General features: G+C 34.7%; 1 protein-coding gene across 3 annotated transcripts in view; it reads right to left on the minus strand.

Annotated features, from left to right (window-relative positions):
• LOC123313385 (RNA-binding protein Musashi homolog Rbp6) overlaps window positions 1–14125 on the minus strand; it is a 1061117-nt gene that overhangs the window by 40650 nt on the left and 1006342 nt on the right. The gene's annotated exons all lie outside the window — the stretch shown is intronic.

The raw sequence follows: 14125 nt of genomic DNA on the forward strand, positions 1-14125 counted from the left end.
TAGAGGATAAAATCGTTCTATAAATAACCAGTATTTTATGGCTCTGCCTCTCTTTATTACTAGGCTACAGGTTGTTTTAGTGATTTTCACCATGTTTTCAATTAATCGTAACTTATGAACCACCCTACACATTTTCATAATATCTGGTCTATACATTCTTGATCCTCAGTTGAGTCGATAAAAATAATGAAAAAGTTTGTTGTTCAGGTCTGCCCTTAAAAAAATCAATTAGTAGGTCTTGAGTCGACCCAACACTCTGTATGTCAATATTTTAAAGTTTTATTTACAAATTTGGAAAGACCGGAAAAAATTAGTAAAACTCTCTTTGGTTTTTATTTATACAAGTTTTTCAATTTTTAACTTTTGTCAAATATGGATTTTTCGTTGATGAGGTAACGAATTATTGAACAAATAAATAAATTGCCTTCCCCATATAGTACTTTTCTAGATTATTTCCATCAAATCATCAATCCTTATTTTCTGAATTACTGGATCCAAATATCAGTGAAATACGAAGTGACATATCCGTTTTTAGGACAAATTATTATTGAAAATAAATAGGTCCCAAAAACTTCGTATACGTGAAAAAAATTATATAGCATGTGTTCATAGCACAACGTTGAGAAAAGAATGGAAAATGAGAATCATTTTCATCATAACTTTATTTTATACAAAATAAAGCAACATTTCCTTCAAAATAGTCAACTTTTTTCTTTTTCAATTTTTTTATGGGCGTAATGTGAAGATCAATTTACGCATTTAAGATGTTTGAAGTATCTAAGTCATTGATTTTTAAATTTGTCCAGAATACGGACATGCCCTCTCGTTTTTCAATTAGTTTGGTATCCAGAAATTAGGAGAATAAAAAAAGTTGAATTTAAGCTGGAAAAAACAATTTAGTTCTTCAAATTTTTTGCCGCCTAATTTTTTAAACATCTTGGGGTGTTGTTTCGATTGGGAAATTACTCATCAATTTTTTTAGAGACGCACCTAGAATGAGACTTTCTTCATTATGTTAGTCGATAGTACTCCTGACAAAGAATATTTCCGAATCAAATATCAGAAAAATTCAAAGAGTGATTCATTAAGTTATAATCCATTCAATAAATGGAGAAAATTTGTAAATCAGCTTGGATAAAAAGAATGGTGCACCCAAAAAATAAAGGTTATTTAGAGGCACCTCGGTATCTTCCATCTACCATGATTATATGCCCATTTGCCAATGAATCACCCTGTATACAGGGCTCAAACTTAAATCATTTTGAAATTTTTCGGAAAAACCTGCAATCCTATGCTTCAAAAGTTAATCTTTTTTCAAATGCTGAGTCCAGTCATGGAATCACAGAAGAAAGAAGTAAGTCGAATAAAAATAGTGTACAATGTAATATTTTTATGACTTTATCATCTGCAATTGGCTCATGAGATCTGAAGGATTCGTTTAGTCGCTCATTTCCCTACTGAATATCGAACTGAACTGTGAGACAGTTCTGATGAACTGGGTTAATGTTGATAATGAAGTTTGCTAGATACTAATCCCCATCGAATGATTCTGATAATGGAAAGTCCTACAAAATATGGGGATAAAGTTACGCAGAATTAATAACTACTTCGCTCGTGAGCACGAACCCAAGCCGCAAGAGGCGTTGAAGATTGTTCGTTATATCACAAGCAGTCAACGTAGAATTTTGGGTTATGTCACAAATGACGGAGGTTTGTAGCATGTAAAACGCAATTTACATTCTTCCCAAGGGTGCAATACTTCGTCTTCCAAGACGACCGCCTCTACAGGATAATGACACAAGAAAAGACTAAGTGACAGCATTATTAATGTCCTTCGTTATAAGGTGTGCGTCCTTTAGACCCTCTAAGATGATCGAAGTCTTCTGCAAGATTTGCTATGAGAAAAGGTACGAACGCAAGTTTCTCTACGTGCCTTCATTTACGGAGAATCCCCAGAATTAATGGCCGATTGGTGTGAGTGATGTTAGTGGGGTATCCTGGAACATTTACGTAAATTCCTGAAATTTCGTCCTCGGATGCTATACTTTCATTCACCTCTTTCAGATGGGTATGAGGAAGTTGTTGTGAGAAAGGAAAAAAATAATTTGAGTCGAATCAGTGTTGCAAAAGAATTATTTTCGTAGTGAAGACGACGTTTAATTTGCTTTCATAATGAGTAGTCGAGTCAAATTGGGATTCAACGAGGATTCAGTTCCTTTAAGAGGTTTCATTGTCCTAAGGTCGGTTCATTCATAAGTGATATTATGAATCTACTGTAGATTCGCCTCCTCGGCAGAGGTTAGTTCACTTCAGATGGCCGAAAATGTGCTCCTCAAATGGGTTTTTCCAACGCCTTATATAAAAACAAACCTTCCCCAAGGAAATAACCTAAGACGGTTTTATTTGGCCACTGATGAGGATTGTGAAATTGAAACCTTCTTTATTGACTATTTTCGTTTCGACTAATTGAGTCATTTTGCTGAATGAATGAATCAACCATGCACGAAAATTATTATTTCTAAGTACAAATTTTTTTTTTATCGTCAGTGTCTCGTTCGAGTGATTCTTTTCCTCAGAAATTTAACATCCTGTAGCAAGAAATTTAACAGCTTCAGGACATGACTTTTCTCACTAAAATTTCCTTAGGGGTCGCACCTTTAGGAATCAGCAGCTTCTTATGAAACACCCTGTCATGTCAGTAAAAAGTTGAAACAGGCTTGATTGCATGGCAATGTGTCTAGTGAGTTAATTGATGCTTTTATTAGTATGATAGAGTTTTCAAATTGATAAATCTTAGGTCAATCCCCAAAATCAAAAACAAAAAATCATGATGATCACATGACGATCATTCAACCAACAGTAGAAAAGTTTCAACACATATCCAGATTCCCCCTCAGAGTACTATAGCCAAAAAAAAATGTATTGAAAATATCAAAATGTGTTTTTCTATTATAGACATGCAAAAGTTAAGCTTATTGAATTCGAATTTTCATCTGAGTATTTTGTGATCAATAACATTTTCATGAGGGATGGATATTTTTAATGTGTTATCGGAAATTCATAGGGTAGTAAGTGACGGGAGATGAAAGAAGAGGTCAATTCAATTGTCTTTAATTCATTAATTTTTTGGATTGTGATTTTCCTTTCAGATAGGTTATTCATTCATTGAATACTAACCTAGGAAAGAGGTATGTTTTCTATGATAAGTAAGAACTCTAATTCGATAAGTTCATCCTTATTATGAAATAAGGTTTGGATATAGAGCCCATCAATGAGAAAATCATCATCAGGTCTATCCATTTGTAGCATAAAAAGTTGGGTTTGCCTTTCATAAAACTTTTTAATTATACATGAAAAGGTGCATCTTTTGGAATAAAAACTAAGATGAAAATAATAAATACCGAAAAAATTAATTTGGTGCGTTAATCACTTTTTACTAACTCTGTAGGTATAGTTGGAGTAGGTATATGAATATTGAATTTTTGTTATTTTTTGGTACCTCATGATCATAATGAGAAAACTGGAAGACGTGGGTGATATCTTGTGTCCGAAAAAGATTTATCAAATAAATGGAAAACTTTATTCCGAAATTCATTTCATTCGATAAAACCGATTGTGAGATAAAACTAAAAATAATATTTTTTTATTAACCCGAGCCGATTCGGAAAAAATGGTAAGGGAAGAAAGTGTTTCGTTTGACTTCCAGAATCTGCTGTTAAAATATCTGTACGTCAAACACTCACTTTATATGGAATCCTTCCATGTCTGCATGGAATACTGAAAGTGCAAGTAATGACTTGAATTCTACCTACAGGGTTATTCATAACTATTGGGACATAGGCCAAGGGCAGATTGTTTGAACCAAAATATGGCGATAGGATCAAATATACCTCAATAAAATATTGCTGTGGAAAAAAATAGAGAGCGGTAAAGTTGAATTTTTTTTCGTTTTTTGCCAATAACTTCACTATATATTTTTTCATCCGTTTTTAAGAAAAACACAATTGAACAGATCAGAGCATCGGAAGGGGATTTGAAGTAACGATTTATTTATTTTATTTATTTATTTTCACGATAAAGCATAATTAAAAACAATATAATAAATATGGCGATAGGACCAAATATACCTCAATAAAATATTGCTGTGGAAAAGGTAGAGGGCGTTAAAGTTGAAAGAAGTTTATTCTTTTTATGTTATATTGTTTTTAATCATGCTTTATCGTCGAAATAAATCAATAAAATAAATGAATCGTTACTTCAAATCCCCGTCGGATGCTCTGAACTGTTCAATTGTGTTTTTCTTAAAAACGGATGAAAAAATATACAGTGAAATTATCAGCAAAAAACGAAAGAAAACTTCAACTTTAACGTCCTCTATCTTTTTCCACAGCAATATTTTAATGAGGTATATTTGGTCCTATCGCCGTATTTTGGTCCAAACAATCTGCCCTTAGCCTATGTCCCAATAGTTATGAATCACCCTGTACAATTAGCAGTATCGTTTCCTTATAGATAAACTTTCGCATCCAATCATGTAGGAAATCCACATTGCCGGAAAGATGAAACTAAAGAAAGAATTAACTGATGTATTCATTATTATATAGTGCAGGATATCGAAAAGAACGCAATTCTGCAGAAAATTCGAATCTTCTGTGAGTCGGGTCTGCAGAACGAAAAAAAACGAGGGACATAAATCGACGAAACCCCTCCAGAATAATGAATCGAAATCAATTAAAGCGTTGAGAAAGTGATTAAGGAGAATCACATTTTTAACGCCAGGACATCCGTTACGACGCTCGTATAAAACCGTTGAGGAGGACAAGGGGAGACATTCTTTATCCTGGGATACTTATTTCGTATAAAGAAAGGAAACGGTACAGGAATGCGAAGATTCCAAGGAGGAAAGATGGCGATGCCATTCATTTAGGGAGAATATTTAATCAGCTCGAAAAATCTTGTCGAGAATTTCGAAAATCCGTTATAGCTTCACCCATGGTTTATTATGGTATTCTTCCGTATCTCCTCTAGAGGAAATCTAATTCTCAAAAATGTCCTAAAGTTAATTTGACATAGTTTTCATGATGAATCTCAACAAACAGGTTGTCTCAACACCTAAGGGACAAAATTTGCAGATACTATCTACAAGAGAATATTGTTATTTGACATGATCCTACTTGCCATGAAGAAAATCAAATATCGATTGAAATTTAATCTGGGAGGATTCTGCATCTTCTGAAACTTTTTTTGGTTTTCACTCCCAATCTCAATCAAAATTAAATGTGATATCGACCAACTATAATTATTTCAAGATGCGTAAATTCAACTACTTCTTCTAGATATAATGGAAATATATCGAAAATGATAACGAATTATGATATTGAGCAGGAATGAATCTCTAACAAGGGAATTTGAGCTACATATTCTGAGTTCTCAACCACAAAAACACCTGGTAGTCAATTTTCATGTTGCAACTGACACAACATAATTATAACAAACCTTGTGATAATACTTTCACGCCCTATATCCCGAGAACTGGAAACATTTGTGCCAAGATTGGCTTTATCGTCATAGAGGTACTTGTAGTATCCTCAGTTTCTCTACTTTCTTTGGGAGAATGCTCCACAACAAGATATATAGAGGCTGGAGTACCCCAAGGGTCAGTACTTGGGCCACTTCTGTACAACATATATATTCACGATATTCCGAAGAATCAAAGAACCATGCTAACGTTATATGCTGACGACACATCATAGCAACTCGACACCGCAACCAAGAAGTAATAGAACGAGTTCAGCAAGAAACGATTGACGAAACAAATGACTGGTGCATAAAGTGGAAAATCAAGCTCATTGAACAAAAGAGCCAAGCAATATTACTTCAGAAGAGAAGACTGCGACCCACAACGAATCTAGATGTTGACCGCGAAGGAATCGATTGAAAAAATGAAGCCAAATATTTAAGAATAACGCTTGACAAAGGACTTACTTGGAAAAGTCATATCAAACAAGCAATCGACAAAAAGAAAGCAGCGATGAATAGACTCTACCCTCTGATAGGAAGAAGAAGCCACATGTCGAAAGAGACAAAATTGAAGATTATTCAAGCCGTAGCTAGGCCTCAACTGACTTATGGATCAGTTGCCTGGGGTTTCGCGGCAAAGAGCCATATCAAAAGAATTCAGGCAACTGAAAACAAGCTGCTACGGTGTGCAATAGATGCACCTTGTTTTGGCAGGAATAGACAGATTTATAGGGACCTAAAATGGGAAACAATAACGGAGTTCATGAACAGAAAAGCAGGAACAGCTAAAAACCATCCGAATCAAGAACTCAGGAGACTTGTGGACTACGACCCAGAGGAAGACAAAAAGAGAATGCGAATTTACCGAAGGAGACCAAGAGATCAATTAAAAAGAGATTAAAATAAGAACAAAAACTTATTGAAAATTCCAATAAAGTGTTATCCAATAGAGGATAAACACATAAATCCCAGCACGATAGTGTGCGAGAAGAAAACCGTTCGAGAGATGAACGGTTTATGGGCAAATGTCCGGAACCAATATTCAAGAAGCAGTTTAGGGTTTTTAGTGGGTCTCGAACTCAGGAGAGTTAGAATCCACACACTTGTTCCCCCTCAGGAGAGGGTGGTTCGTCTCACTTGCAGATTTTCCCCCTGCTACACAAAAAAAAAAACGACTTTCTTTTCGTTTTGAATCATCCTGTGTAGATCACGTGGTATACTTCTACATGAGGAGAATTAAGTAATTAACAACATATGTTTGCACTTCAAGTGATTTTGGAGGTCAAAAAGTGACAAAGTGTGTCCCAGAAATCGGTCATTGAAACACAAAATATGTATTATTGGTCCAAATATATTGTACCACATTCAAATTAGGTTACCTTAGAAAATAATACACTTAATTATAGCAATGAAGTTCGGGAATATCGGAACTAATTACCATATAACGGTTTTATGGAGCTTGACATTGAGGGTCTAGAACAGTAGATTCCTAAATTCAGTAGTTCAACAGTTTTGTTCTGAATTGGGTAATTATTATAAAAAGCTTAGTTCTTCATATTCGAATGAAATGATGATGCAATGAATTTCGTTGGATATTCATATAAGTGAACCTGTATTCATTCGAGAATTGATCGTCTTCTTTATCGGGAATTAATTTATGGATATCAGAAAAATTATTATCACTGCATCAAAATTTCTTCGCCAATTTCAGCTGTTTTGAAAATTCTGTTTTTGATATATCAGTAGATGCTATGATGTGATTTTTTACAGTAATACGGTCCTGCCATTAAGACTGATGCGGTCGTTTTGTGGATTACAATCAAGTCTGCCATTGCCATCCTCTGATGACTCCGTTAGGGTGAAAGCTTTTCGAAATCTCTTGGATTCAGTTTGTGTCGTGAAACGTTCAAATCCGATAATACATTGGAAAGTCGTCACATTCGAGAAGTATTTGGCCTCCCGAAAGACCTAATGATATACAATTTTGAGTAAGTGGATCTTCCTCGTTTCACTCAGGTTTTACTTCTTGTCCGGTAATTTCTAGTCATTAGGGCTATCGAAGACTACACAAGAGAATTCAATTGATTTTCTTTCTGGATTCTTGAGATTTATTTCTTGATTTCTATTCTACCCACTTTTAAGGATACATCTGAAACGAACGACCGTCTCGAACCACCATAATATCTTCCTGAATACATCCTGTCAGCTCATCTGTTATAGTGTGAACTTCGTGGATGGCTGATGGCAAGTCTCTCGAAAAAAGGTTCATTTGCGACCTACTGTTTTCAACTACCACTACCTAATTCAATACAAAAGTAAGTATTTATAAATCGATTCCAACACTGTTTATGGATTGGAAATTACTCAATCAACAGAAATTCGTTATGAGGTTGTCTGCAATACTCCAACCCAAGAAGAAAAAATATTTAAATCATCAATACAACCTGAAGAAAGGTATTATTGAAACAATTTATGATGGAGCTGATATAATCTCATCTACTCCTGAAATTCATAAATATTAAATTGATATGATATCATCAAGACATTTCTAGAAGATTATCAATTAATTCAGAGAAGTAACACATTCGGCCAAAAAACCTTTTCATCGGCAAGAAAATCATGAAGTAGGTACAACAACAATGTTGTGGAACTAACGGTAGTCACGTTATAGATTGGAATGAAACAAAGTTATTAATGAAGAAATCTGATGTTGTGAAGAGAAATAATAAAAGAAAAAGAGGAAACAATTCGAGGTAAAACTCGGTATTTTCTAGAAGGAGGGAATCTGTTTTCTTTGATTCTCAGAAGTTTCAATGGGAACATTAAATTTCTAGTTTTCAAGTGAATAATTTGGATATTTCAATTTATAAAAAATAGTGCATAACTTATCACCTGACGCAGGAGCATTTTCTCAATTATTATTCATTATAAGGAAGAAAGATCACGCCTAAACAGGGATACAATAAATACAATAATAAGAATTAATTCAGATGCCTACCATTCGCTGATATGAATATCTGAATTGACCTAGCCAATGAGCCATCGTCAGGACCACTAAATGGATAACGTTCCACCGAAGGAAAGCAGATGCTGACCATGAATTTGGTTTCATTTGACCTCATCAGAGCAACACAGTTTCTTCTCCGATGGAAAAACGTTTGCAATTGATGGACTCTTATTGATTACTGGCAGACGCTACTGGATATTATCCAGCAGTACTTGAGCGCCACTTATTTCCAGTTATTATTCACTATGCGAGGGGTGAACCGGTCGTGAATTGTAGTGTACAAATTGTAGGAATTGTTTTGAATTGCCATGAATTGTCATGAATTGAATTGCCAGGAATTGTCATGAATTGTCGTGAATTGCCAGGAATTGTTGAGAATTGTCGTGAATTGTCAGGAATTGTTGTGAATTGTCATGAATTTTCGCGAATTGATTGGAATTGTTATGAATTGCAAAGAATTTTTTTTAAATATTATGCATCCGCTGACATGTAATTTTTAGTTGTACAACTTTCTCGTCTTAGAAATGAGTAGCATCTATTCATTTATATGGGCATACAGTGTCATTCTTTCTTAATCCCACCGAAAATCATACGAAGAACTACAGAAGATATTTTCACGCAATTACACGCAAGCAAAATGTGGAAGGTTTATAATAATTGCTGGAAATGATCGCCTCCAGTCAAAATTCACGAACGTAGTCTACATGTTATGGAATACTGGTATTTTAGAAGAAAAATAGAAACTGAATTTTAGTCACCACCTTTTGACGGCTAGAAGAATGAAATTTTCAGTACTTAATATTGAAGTTATGTTGTACGTCTTTCACTTCACATATTGACGGAAGATTTCTACAGGATATCCACAAAAACAGGCCAAATTTTTATTAAAAACTTCGTTAAAACTGAAAATGGGAACCCAAATTGAATTATGATTTCTATTCACGGCATGCAGACAATTATTGAATTCTGAAAAAGTACACCTCCGGACAGGATTCGAACACGCGACCGTTACAATGTTCGCAAGGGTGAGAGATTGTTAGGTGGTAAGGGAACAACATTCACTTTCAGTGATCAAGATCCTTTTTTCCCATTACCCATGGCATCGTCGACATTTAGCGACATCTGCAGGGAATCAAGAGGGCCGCTAGTTCGAATCCTGCCCGGATGTGTACTTTTTCAGAATTCAATAATTGCCTGCATGCCGTTAACCTTTTTATTTATAACTCACAGTCATGAATTCCACTTCTTAATTTGAATTTCGTCTTATGATTTTTACTTCTGAAAACCATCAAAAAATTTCACATCAACTATATGCCTGTACCTGTAATTCATCATTTTTGAAATATTCAACCAATAATAGGTATATCTAGTAGTAACTTTCAGTTCTAATTATTTATCTTATTTTCAAATAATGAAATGATGAATAATAGTACACTGTTTACTAAAGTAAAAACAAAATTTCTGGTTCCACGCCACCGCGTCAACCCGATCTAACGCACTTAGATTATCATGTTTGGGGAAGGATAAAAAATATGCATATACCTAATGCACATGCATCCAGTATATGGTTCGTGCGTAATACTTATTTCTGCGACTAGAAAATTGTAGAACTAAAGCTTTCATGTCAGCGCATGGCCTAATAATTAAAAAAATCTTTGGAATTCATAACAATTCCACAAAACTCATAAAATTTTTCAAACAATTTGTGAATTGTTTGACAATTTTTAGCAATTCAGGCCAATACACAAAATTTCCTGACAATTTACGACAATTAACAACATTTCCTGCCAATTCACAACCATTCTCAACAATTCCTGGCAGTTCACTTATCCAGTTTCATATTGTTGTTGAAATCGATTGCAAACATGTCAATGTTGTTTCATTATAATCACCAATCAAGCGTTTATTCTCCAATCTAGCTAGTGAAACCGGACCTTAGTCTGAATAAGTATAGTATGATGTGAAAAAACTTCGATATTGCATATTTGAGACTCACTCTGATATATGAATTGCCATGAATTGTATTGAATTGTGTTGAATTGGTATGAATTGTTTTGAATTTTCATGAATTGTCTGTGAATTGTCAGGAATTGCCATGAATTTTCTTGAATTGTGTGAATTGTTAGAATTGTCTGAATTGTTTCATATGGTATTATAGGAATTGCGTGAATTGTCTGAATTGTGGTGTACAACATTTTCATGACCGGTTCACCCCTCGTCATTATGTTACTGATGTTAGGAGAGAAAACAAATTTCAGAAAATAAAATACTAACAGGTCGCAAAAACCCGCAACCGAGCTTCTTACTCGACGAAAGGCTTTGGACTCTGCTCTGATACATGTTCCCTCACAAATTATGTGTCGCCTCCGAACTGAGAACACTCTTCGTCCGCACCCTCTGGTCCACAATGGGGCAAGCCTAGCCTACAACGTCCCCAGCCATATATCTACGTCGTAGAACGCTGTAGGAACGGTTCACGAACGGTGCGGTCGGGCGGGGCGAAAGAAGCACAGGAACGTGGCAAGAGACGGGTTTTGTGCCAGGATAAGTTCGGACAGATTGTTTTGTTGCTCGTATTTCGGGAAGATGACGTCGCTGCAGAACTAAATTGCAATTGTTGCAAGTTTGTTCAAGAGATAGGCCAACATAACGACCAAACAATGTCGGAGATCTCTGGTCAGGGACTTGGGGAGAGGGGTAGATTTGTCGTTGAATTTACAACTTCCTGTCGGAGGAATTGTAGAACGAAATACGCTGCTCAACAATTGATAGGGATCGCGTATAAGTTTCTCTGGATTCGTGGAACTGGAATGTCTGTTGTACATATGTTCTTTGGGAAAATCTGTGATTTATTTTCACCATATTCTTTTTTCCCTTTGTTAAGCTCTTATCCTATGAAAAAGATTACTTGTAAGCTATAGATGGTGGCCTAAAAAACCTGTGGTTTAAAAACTTTGTGGATTTTTGCTAAATCTGTTTTTTCTGGTTTGAACGCATACGTTCGATTTGATACAACAATAATGGGAGAAATTGATGCAATATCGAGGCATCAGCCATGCACAGAAGACACTTGACTCCTATGCAACTTAAACAAATCATACAGAGCATACAGGAAGAGTCAAGTAGAAATAGGTTCATTCGGAAGAATTTAGTAGCCTTTCAAGGTACACCTTTCGCCCATCAATGCTGGGAGAAATCACACATATCTGGCATCCCGGCTCAATAGATCACTAAGGGTTGCAGAATTACTTCCTATTTCCAGTCAGACTGTATAGGGCCGACTGCACGTTCATGGTTTCAGGGAGCACAGAATAGGGCGACGGCAGAGGGCCGAGGATAACCGTAATTATAATAAACACCCATTGTTAAAGAGTTCAAAATAAACGTAAAATCGATCGATAATAAACGAAATTAACAACACCCGTGATACCCTTCAAACAAAACCTCATCTGAGTGCAGATATTGCAGTTTAAATCTTCCATGAGCCACACTATATTGAGCTTTTAGGCGAAAAGGTGAAGCGGGGATTTGAGCAGGTGATGATTGATGTTTTATAATGAGAAAGTAACTTCAGAAAGTCCATTTTCTAACGAATTCAACAACAAGTCTGTATATTCATGAGTGAAAAGTTTGAAAATAACTTGAAACAGATATTATTCATTTTGAGAAAATGATTAAGATTCTTCTTTTCCTACCAACTTCAATGATTCTATTTCGAAAATTATGCTCTATGATTCTAATATCTAACCTAGATTATTCTGTTTTCATAAACATTATTGACTTGTTTTAAAGAAAATTTTGAGAAAATTTTCAGTTGAGTTCAAAGTCGCTTTTAATGAAACCTTGTGTGCAGTTTTTATTTTTGACTCAACTTCTTTGAGATCATTTATATAAGTTTTGTTTCATGTCTATTGATGTCTTTTTTTAAATTTTTAAATTTTTGAAAAATTTTTTAGCCTTGAAAAAGGTCCGATTGGCGACCGAAACGTCGGTGTAATGATTGAATAGGGAGTGGTGAAATAGATAATCCAAATACCTGATAAGAGTTTTATTGATTAGGTATTTCTTTCGAATTCACATACTAGTATAGGTTCACCGAAATGTTTTTTTCCATGCAATTTACACTGCTATAGACTCCAGAAAGACGAAGGAGTAACATTGGCGAATGAATTCATTTCAATTTCATTTCGATTACCAGCACCATTGCCACACCCTTCATCGCCAACCAGGTTGCGAAAAACCATTTCTTTCCGCCTAGAAAAGCCAATAAAAACTGAAGAAAAACAATAGCAAGAAAAATAAAAGTCCATGATTTGTAGGAAAGATAAAATAACCGAGACTAATCAAATCGAATATAGAAACATTTATAACGTAATAAAAAGTATACTCAGGAGGAGAGGGATGAGATGTAATAAAAGTAGCAATAAAATTAATTTCCTTCCATTTATCACTCGTCGCACTAGGCTATAGAGGTTTCTTGAAGAAATTCGAGCAGAAAATATGATTTGTGACACTATCCCATCTACTATATTTTTTGGGTAGGTTCTGTCCCTTGATGATATATCTATATATTTTATAATCATTGACTTCACGAGTTCAATAACAACCATGTATTTAAGAGGTTAGTTCATTCAGTGGTCCTTAATAGATTTATGAGTCGGTTTTTCTATAAAAATGGACCCGTCTTAGGAACTTCTTGTATTGAGAGTACATATTGTATTTTACTTGCACATAATCAAACATTTTGTTTCATTCTGAATTTATGCTGAGAGGTGTAGTATTTCAAGTAACGTTTTGGGTAATAAAATTTCACAGAATGAATGTGTATTGAGATGGTGGGAAATATATATATCATTATGCTCAATATTTATCAACTAATTCATTGATGAGAGCGATTAAGGACCAAGGATTTCTAATCTAATAAAGCTATCGCATTACTTTCAAAGTTTTGTCGACAAACACCTTTGAAGTTAAGTTGCTCTGCCATAATGTTGAAGGATTATATTATCCCTTCTATGCGCAGATGTAATACATGAAATACCCTCATTCTTTATTCATTTATTATTATTCATTCATTATTACTTCAACGCTATCACAAAACTACAGAACACCTTAAGGAATTAAGGTGGCAAGACTGGTACATCTTTCAGAGTTAGAATTGAAGAATATAAAAGATCTTCAAAAAAATCCAACAAATGCTTTGTGTCCATCACTTTATTTCCTCCCATAACTGTATATATTTCAAAAAAATATTTATTTTCAGCTGTGATATTTCCAATCTGAAGAAATAAAAATTTTTAGAAATCATTCTTAACTATTAAACTTAGAGAATTGAACTAAATTAGCTTGTGATTGCTAATACTCAATAAAATGAGAATCATAAATACACAATCATCAGGTGATTCACTACTCGCGCTCCGAAAAATGCCAGTAACTTTAAAATGCCATTTTATATTATTTCTTCGATTTTCTCCACCCGTCAAACCCCATTGTTGCATTCGACATTCTTTCCTTTCATGGGGAAAAATTCCACAAAAGAATCGAAAAGTTCTCTAGCACGCGACTAATACTTGGTGATATTTCATCGAAGATACATTG

The sequence above is a fragment of the Coccinella septempunctata genome, chromosome 5 (genome assembly GCF_907165205.1).
Source record: "Coccinella septempunctata chromosome 5, icCocSept1.1, whole genome shotgun sequence".
Classification (NCBI taxonomy): domain Eukaryota; kingdom Metazoa; phylum Arthropoda; class Insecta; order Coleoptera; family Coccinellidae; genus Coccinella; species Coccinella septempunctata.